Genomic DNA, 9321 nt, shown 5'->3' with positions numbered 1-9321 from the left:
TTGTAAACAACCATTAGACCAAGCATGGACATTTACTGGCTCATGAACCACAAGGGACCGGGCGAGTTGGCCGTGCAGTTAGGGACGCGCGACTGTGAGCTTGCATCCGGGAGATAGTGGGTTCGAATCCCGCTGTCGGCAGCCCTGAAGATTGTTTTCCGTGTTTTCCCATTTTCACACCAGACAAATGCTGGGGCTGTACCTTAATTAAGGCCACGGCCGCTTTCTTCCAAATCCCACGCCTTTCCTATCCCATCGTCGCCGTAAAACCTATCTGTTTGGAATAATAACTGTACCGGGCGGTACACCTCCATGCCGTTTATTTAAAATTTGCGCCAGTTGAAACTCCTCTGCTGGAGGAAGTCTGAACTTTATCGACGGTATTAATTTTCTACTTTCTCAGAAGATGTCACTACGTGGAAAGTTTGGAGTTCTTGAACTGTGCCACTTTTGATGTATTTTTGTTTTACCGGTAGTAAGAAGTGTGAACTTTCTCTTCTAGAGGACACTACTGAAAAACTACAATGGTGCACCCTAGTGCAACGTGAAAGAACTATTTTTTTTTGAGAAATGTTTATTTCAAAAGTTTGTTTCTTGTTAAATTTCTTTCTGTTATTGTTTAAGTTGGCTGTATACCCCTCTCTTTCCCCTTGTTTTGTATTTAGCCAATCCCGAATTTCTTTTATTAATTTCTGACCAATCGGATGTATCTTCCCCCAACTTGAATATGTTGCTGTATCCTACCCAATAAAGTGTTTGTGGGAGGGTGTTCTCATTCCCCTAACGCCTCGAACTTTCCACGAGAGTATATAAACTGCTGATTTTAGGGTCTCCGGGCCACTTCTGTTCCATCTTTCAGTGTGTAAAGTACATAGCAGGGGGCGGGAAGCGCCTCTTTCTCCGGCAGCGGTCAACAACCAGGTAATGGCCGATTAATTACTTCTTTTCTTGCTTGCTCAGCAGTTTAACTCTCGGGGCGGGTCCGAAGTTTTTCCATTATGTAACCTTCCTTAAAATGTAAAGAAACTTGTATCTATTCTATCTTTTAAACTACAGATTGGGATAGAGAGTGCTTAACCCTCTCGAGCTCCCACTCACATTGTTTTGAGGTGAACTTATTTTCTCAACCTATTCTTCCTTAACATTATGTAATTTGTTTCTTTTCTAAAGTCACCTCCGTAGTATGGGATTAGCCCTTGCATCAGTGGCCTAGAGCCAAATTAGGTTTTGAAACAAATACATTAGGAGTGCAGATCGCCTCCTCTCAAATTGTTATTTTAGAGGTCATGTAATTACCCCTTTTTTTCATTTAATAGACCTCAGTAGGTTGGGTATTTTACCCCTGTGTCTATGTCCAGAGAGGACAACTTGAAGGTGGAGTTTGGTGTGGCCTTTGAGAGGCTTAAAGTTGAGAGCGAGTGGCTCTTTTTCGAAAATTGATTGTTGTATGCCTCGTGGAGGCTTTTCGGTGTAATTTGGAGCAAGTGCTCCTGAACATGAATGGGGTTTTCTGCCCCTCTGTTAATACTTATTTTGAAGTAAGGTTGGGCTGATTGCCCAAGCATTGTGAAGTCGGGGCGCGAAGCCCAAATCCTGTAAATATTGTAACTACCTTTTTGACTTGCTACTCTGTACCTGCCATGCTTGTTATTTCTTTATTTCGAAAAGAAAATATAACCTTGTTAAAGTTTAAATTAATTTTACTTTCGTAGCTTGAGACCTGTTCACCACCCCGCACCTTCTTTCACGCATAACTACCACAAAAACATGGTAACAATAACAATAAGTTAATTTATTAATTTGACCACCTAATCAATACAATAAGTCTTGTCTTTGTTGATTTACATTGACATATTAACTAAAATGGTACATGTTTCGCCTTGTATATAGGCATCATCAGCCACTGCCTTAACCTTGAAATAAAATCAGGCACCTGATTTACATATAAATAAAATAAAACTATTTTTTTAAAGCCTTGGAGAGACTTGAACTAAAATTAACATATAGTAAAATACTTGTACAATGTTGGTTTTAAAGATATTGCAATGAGTGAGGAGTTTACAATTGGTGAAAGTATTTGCAATATTGGCATTTGAAGGCTACTATTTTTAATTAAAATGAACAAAGCAACAGTCTGTTAAAAACAAGTGGTAAGATTGCTATAAAATTATGTTGACCAACCAGCGGTTACAATTAGACAAAGACGAAAATGACGATTAAAATCGTATTATTAAAAAAATATTGTATAAAGTAATGTCGAAGGATAGATAAGTGACCGGTAATTATTTATTTACATGAGATAAAAGTCGAAAGTCAATGGCATATGGTGAAGTTGTGGTTCACTTTGATGAAAAATATACGAAGTTATACACTGACTGACAGAGCAAATGCAACACCAAGAAGGAATGGTCAGAACTTTATGCCAATTGCAGGGTATACTGACGTCACTGAGGTATGCTCATGATGTGAAATGCGCCGCTGTGCTGCGCACGTAGCGAACGATAAATGGGACACGGCGTTGGCGAATGGCCCACTTCGTACCGTGATTTCTCAGCCGACAGTCATTGTAGAACGTGTTGTCGTGTGCCACAGGACACGTGTATAGCTAAGAATGCCAGGCCGCCGTCAACGGAGGCATTTCCAGCAGACAGACGATTTTACGAGGGGTATGGTGATCGGGCTGAGAAGGGCAGGTTGGTCGCTTCGTCAAATCGTAGCCGATACCCATAGGGATGTGTCCACGGTGCAGCGCCTGTGGCGAAGATGGTTGGCGCAGGGACATGTGGCACGTGCGAGGGGTCCAGGCGCAGCCCGAGTGACGTCAGCACGCGAGGATAGGCGCATCTGCCGCCAAGCGGTGGCAGCCCCGCACGCCACGTCAACCGCCATTCTTCAGCATGTGCAAGACACCCTGGCTGTTCCAATATCGACCAGAACAATTTCCCGTCGATTGGTTGAAGGAGGGCTGCACTCCCGGCGTCCGCTCAGAAGACTACCATTGACTCCACAGCATAGACGTGCACGCCTGGCATGGTGCCGGGCTAGAGCGACTTGGATGAGGGAATGGCGGAACGTCGTGTTCTCCGATGAGTCACGCTTCTGTTCTGTCAGTGATAGTCACCGCAGACGAGTGTGGCGTCGGCGTGGAGAAAGGTCAAATCCGGCAGTAACTGTGGAGCGCCCTACCGCTAGACAACGCGGCATCATGGTTTGGGGCGCTATTGCGTATGATTCCACGTCACCTCTAGTGCGTATTCAAGGCACGTTAAATGCCCACCGCTACGTGCAGCATGTGCTGCGGCCGGTGGCACTCCCGTACCTTCAGGGGCTGCCCAATGCTCTGTTTCAGCAGGATAATGCCCGCCCACACACTGCTCGCATCTCCCAACAGGCTCTACGAGGTGTACAGATGCTTCCGTAGGCAGCGTACTCTCCGGATCTCTCACCAATCGAACACGTGTGGGATCTCATTGGACGCCGTTTGCAAACTCTGCCCCAACCTCGTACGGACGACCAACTGTGGCAAATGGTTGACAGAGAATGGAGAACCATCCCTCAGGACACCATCCGCACTCTTATTGACTCTGTACCTCGACGTGTTTCTGCGTGCATCGCCGCTCGCGGTGGTCCTACATCCTACTGAGTCGATGCCGTGCGCATTGTGTAACCTGCATATCGGTTTGAAATAAACATCAATTATTCGTCCGTGCCGTCTCTGTTTTTTCCCCAACTTTCATCCCTTTCGAACCACTCCTCCTTGGTGTTGCATTGTCACTGTCAGTCAGTGTAGTTGAAGGTTGATGAACGATGTTTAAATTGGACTATGGACCATCTCAATTTGATGCGATGCTAAAACGTTGTTAAGAACATGGGTTTATTGACATTCTAGTCAAAAGGCTATGTGACAGTTGAATCATTTGACAATGGTGAGGGTAACTTGTTACGTTTGAGATAAAAGTTATTGACGACTGTTGACTTCTTTAAGAAGTTTAACAATTTAAACATCGTTCATCAACCTTCAACTATAACTTCGTATTTTTTCATCAAAGTCAACCACAGCTTCACCATATGCCATTGACTTTCGACTTTTATCTCATGTAAACAAATAATTACAGGTCACTTGACTATCTTTCGACATTATTTTATTCAACATTATTTTTTGAATAATACGATTTTAATCGTCATTTTCGTCTTTGTCTAATTGTAACCACTGGCTGTCAACATAATTTTATAGCAATCTTACCACTTGTTTTTAACAGACTGTTGCTTTGTTCATTTTAATTATAATAGTAACCTTCTAATGTCAATATTGCAAATAATTTCACCAATTGTGAACTCCTCACTCATTGCAATATCTTTAAAACCAACATGTTAATTTTAGTTCAAGTCTCTCCAAGGCTTTTAAAAATTAGTTTGATTTTATTTATATGTAAATCAGGTGCCTGATTTTATTTCAAGGTTAAGGCAATGGCTGATGATGCCTATATACAAGGCAAAACATGTACCATTTTAGTTAATATGTCAATGTAAATCAACAAAGACAAGACTTATTGTATTGATTAGGTGGTCAAAATAAATTAACTTATTGTTATTATTCCAATCAAATATCATCAATACGGATCAAAAATGATATTTATCACATGTAATAAGACCTATCTGTGTCGGTGCGACGTAAAGCCACTAGCAAAAAAAAAAAAAAAACAGAAAAAACACAAGGTTTCTTGACCTTTATGCTGACCACAACAAATGGCACTACAGGGGGGGTCAGAGTTCATTTGTCGTCACTCTTTTATATCGTAAAGCTGAGCACTAGCTTTGACTGAAGTAAACCCAGATTTTAGTGAAAGAATTGTAAATGAAAAAGGAATGTAGTTGAAAGTAAAACGTTATTATTTATTATTTGTTTATTGTAGTCTAAAGTAGGCTACATATAAACCATAATCAGTACCGTACTTGTTTAAGAATCAGCAACTGCCTCTGCAATGTTTGTATACGTGTGCTCTCATCTACTGATTTCATTCTGATTTACATGGTGTTTGTTGGCTTTGTGGGTTGCTTATCATATGGTTCTAGTTTAACCCTTACATGTTTTAGACTATCATGAAATTATCATGATAGAACTGTGACTAGTGAGCTGGTAGCTATGATAATAGACAAGTTTAGTTTTAGAAACAGCAGCTTGTATTCTTCCCCTCAGTGATGAAAACTCTGTTGTTGGTAGCTAGTGAGATTGTCACTTATACCTCAATAATTGCGAATTGCTTCCATATAGTGGTGTGTTTCAGCCCTGACAGGCTCTAGCGTTACCAGCGCACATTTTCTTTGAGGCCTTTTCTGGTGAACTTACTTTTATAACTGTTTTAAACTAGAATGAGGCAATGATTGTTTTGAAGGCAAAAATGCCAGGGCACTTCTTTTTCAGATAACAATTGCAAATATAAGTTATTTATTTATTTATTTATTTATTTATTTATTTATTTATTTATTTATTTATTTATTTATTTATCTGAAAGTACACAGGTTTTACACCCAATTAAGTGCCTTCTTGCCATTCAGTAACAATCTGCATCTATGAAGTTAAAGTTTAACAAAAACAAAGTTAAAAATCAACAAAAGAACAAAATTAACATTATATCTGATACCATTTACAATTTATAAGAAATGAAAAATTCACTACGATATCACACGGTAATACAAAGCAAAAGACAATACAAAAAACAAAGAAACTTCAAACACGAATGAGTACACTGGGAAATATGGTGAGTACCAGAAAGAAGGAATTATTAAAAAATTACAAATTGTAAAGGCAGGCTTCTAGTTTCTTATTGAATTCATTATACGATTCGGTGAATATATCGACTTCTTTGGTTATAGTGTTATAAAGCGTTGTCATTTTTACAAAAGGTGAATTTGACTGATGCAAAGTGTTTGCTATTTGCTTTACGTCGCACCGACACAGATAGGTCTTACGGCGACGATTGGATGGGAAAGGCCTAGGAGTGGGAAGGAAGCGGCCGTGGCCTTAATTAAGGTACAGCTCCAGCATTTGTCTGATGTGAAAATGGGAAACCACGGAAAAACATTTTCAGGGCTGCCGACAGTGGGGTTCGAACCCACTATCTCCCGATTACTGGATACTGGCCGCACTTAGCGACTGCAGCTATCGAGCTCGGTGCAAAGTTTTTGACCTCTGAACGTAAAATAATTGGTGCTGACGTGATCTTGTCTGCGGAACATGGAATGAAATGCGTTTTAACAGATCTATAGAATCAAATAGTCCTATTACAATTTTTCTTAGTAATTGTATAGAAATTAGAGGCCGTCTGATTTTCAATGAAGGAAATTGAAATAAATTCCTTAATAATTGGGTTGATGTGTCGAAAGGGCAAAAAGTATTAAAAGTTTTGAAATAAAGATACCGTAGGAACTTGTTTTGTACAATTTCAATAGCATTCTCTTGTTGCTTTGTATACGGGCTCCAAATTATTACATAATATTCCAGTATGCTCCGTACTAAGGTAATGCATACTTTATTCAGTACAGACGGCTGGGTAAATGGTCTCGAAGTTCTTATCAGAAATCCTAGCATTCGGTTAGCATTCTTTGTTATTGTATTGATATGATCTTTGAACATTAGCTTACTGTCAAAAATTATACCAAGGTCCTTAAACGTTAACATTCTATCCAGTTTTTCCCCCCTTATATGATAGGCTGAGACATCATATTTCTTCTTCCTAGTAAACGTTATGTATTTACATTTACTAGCATTCAGAGACAAATGTCACACCAATAAATGGCATTATTAATGTCCTTTTTCACCTCGACCTGGTCTTGGTGGTCGCTAATATATTTGAAAAGTTTCAAATCATCTGCAAAAAGTAAACAGTTAGAGTGGCAAATATTGATCTGTTAGGTACAAATCCATGTTGAAATTCGGACAGAGCAATCTTAACATGGTTATAAATCTTAGAATTAAAAACAAGAGAGGTCCAAGATTTGAACCTTGCGGAACACCAGAAATTCCATTGTTAAAATAAACTAACTGCTGTCGATTTTTAAATATGAACACATTAACAGCAACAACTGTTTAGGAAAACCAAATTTATATATTTTTGTAATTAAAATTCTATGGTCGACTTTATCGAATGCTTTTTCGAAATCCATATAAACAACATCAGCCCTTCCGTTGGTATTAATTGTATCATACCAATTTTGAGTATAACCCAGAAGATTGGTGATAACTGATCTGTTAGGTACAAATCCATGTTGAAATTCGGACAGAGCAATCTTAACATGGTTATAAATCTTACGGTGCAATATATGCTCGTATACCTTAGCTACAGCGTTGATAATGCACACTGGACGATAATTAGATATCATTACAAAACTGCCTGTCTTAAAAATGGGCGTAACTTTAGCGACTTTCCATTTCTCAGGAAAAGATGAAGTGCAAATAGAAAGATTAAAAATGAAAGTTAATTGATTAGCCAATAAATCGGCACAAGCCCTAATTATATATGGAGGTATGCCATCAGGACCACTCGATCTTTTAGGCTTTAGTTTACCATTAATAGCCTTTTTCACCTCTTCAACAGATATCTCACTGAAATGTGATATATCAACAGAGGGAAATAGAGGAATGCCATTTAAAGCCAGATTATCCAGTGTATAATTAAAATCTGATCTGACGTAAACTGACGAAAAATATCGAGCAAAGCCATGAACAACATTATCGCCTTCGTTAGCTCTCACCACTATACTCGAACGTAGTTCCTCCTGATCTCGTGAGTCACTTATTTTTAATGTGCCTCCAGAAATGTATTATATCACGTTTTAAAATAACCTTTAATTCACAGATGTAATTTCGATATGCGGAATTTATTTTTACTTTCAAGTCAGATCTGAGCTGTTTGAATCGTTCGTCATAGTACCTAGAGAATTTCCTCTTTTTGGCACACTTCCTTTTCTTTTTGATTATCTGAATGATGTTGTGATTAAACCAGACTGGAGATTGTAATTTTTTTAATGACTTGACCCTTAGGTATGCAATTATCGAAGCATCTATATATTGACGAGTAAAGGAAATCCACAGCCTCATCCACATCCTGATACGTATACAATGGGTTCCAATCAATATCTCTTAACTCGTAATACAGTCGTAGAAAATCCGCTTTCTTGAAATCGTAGTATTCTCGATTTATATTTTTTGGTAATGAACACCTTTTTACTGGAGGTAACATGCTCTGACATGTTCACTTAAGTGACATAATCTTATGCTGTTTATCTCAAATTAAAGAGGAGTGCAATATTGCAGGTCAAGTGGTTTCCCTGTGTAGGCAGGGTACCGGTATCTGTTGATGAAGGCATATAGCAATGAATCACACAGAGACCACTTGTTGGGTAATCATTGTTAGATTGTAACTTTTACCAAGACACATTATCAGCCAGACCAGTCAGTACTGAGTTGTTCTCAGGCTCAGCAATAGCTAATAGTTGCACTGTAATTATCGTAGTGATTTTCATGTTACATTAAAACAGTAAACTTCATGATTGGCTCAGTATTGATTTACAAATCTCAAATACAGATCTCAAAAAATTGACTGTTACAAGGAAATGATTATATTGTGTCCACCTTTCAATATAATACAATGCTAAAAAGCTTAACACTATAATTACAATTGTACAGTGTTAAAAACTTTATACTATAATTACAATTGAATTGAAAAGTGTCCACAATAAAATTATTTCCTCGTAAGAGTCAATTTTGTGAGATTTTAATTTGTAGGCATCTGGATTTCCATAATGAAAAGTTTTAAAATCTTAGATTCATTTTCTAACAAATAACAGGACTGCTTAGAGAATGGTGGACCGAAGAAGTGGCTGTGCAGTTTGTGTCATGTAGCTGTAAGCTTGCAATCGGGAGGTAGTAGGTTCGAATCCCACTGTCGGCAGCTCTGAAGATTGTTTTCCGTAGTTTCCCATTTTTGCACCCTTCATTGCCATAAGACATATCTGTGTTCATGAAAAAAAATAAAAAATAAAAGAAAAGAATGTTGGAAAGAAACATTCAACTCAACTAAAGCCACTGGTGGACTGTATCATTTCACTTCCATGTAGTTCCTCCGAATGCGAGCTTGGATTTAGTTCAATGAACAACATTTTAATATATAAAAGAAAACAGAGTTACATCTTCACATCTGTGATCTTTGATGTTCATTAAATTAAACGGACTCCCTTTACTTACGTGGAACACGCTGCTGTATATAAAATCTTAGCTTCAGGAGCATCATGCAGCCAAAGGGAAACACGTCGCTCCAAACG

This window comes from Anabrus simplex, chromosome 6, assembly GCF_040414725.1.
Source record: "Anabrus simplex isolate iqAnaSimp1 chromosome 6, ASM4041472v1, whole genome shotgun sequence".
Taxonomy (NCBI): Eukaryota; Metazoa; Arthropoda; class Insecta; order Orthoptera; family Tettigoniidae; genus Anabrus; species Anabrus simplex.
Note: the sequence above shows the minus strand (reverse complement) of the source record.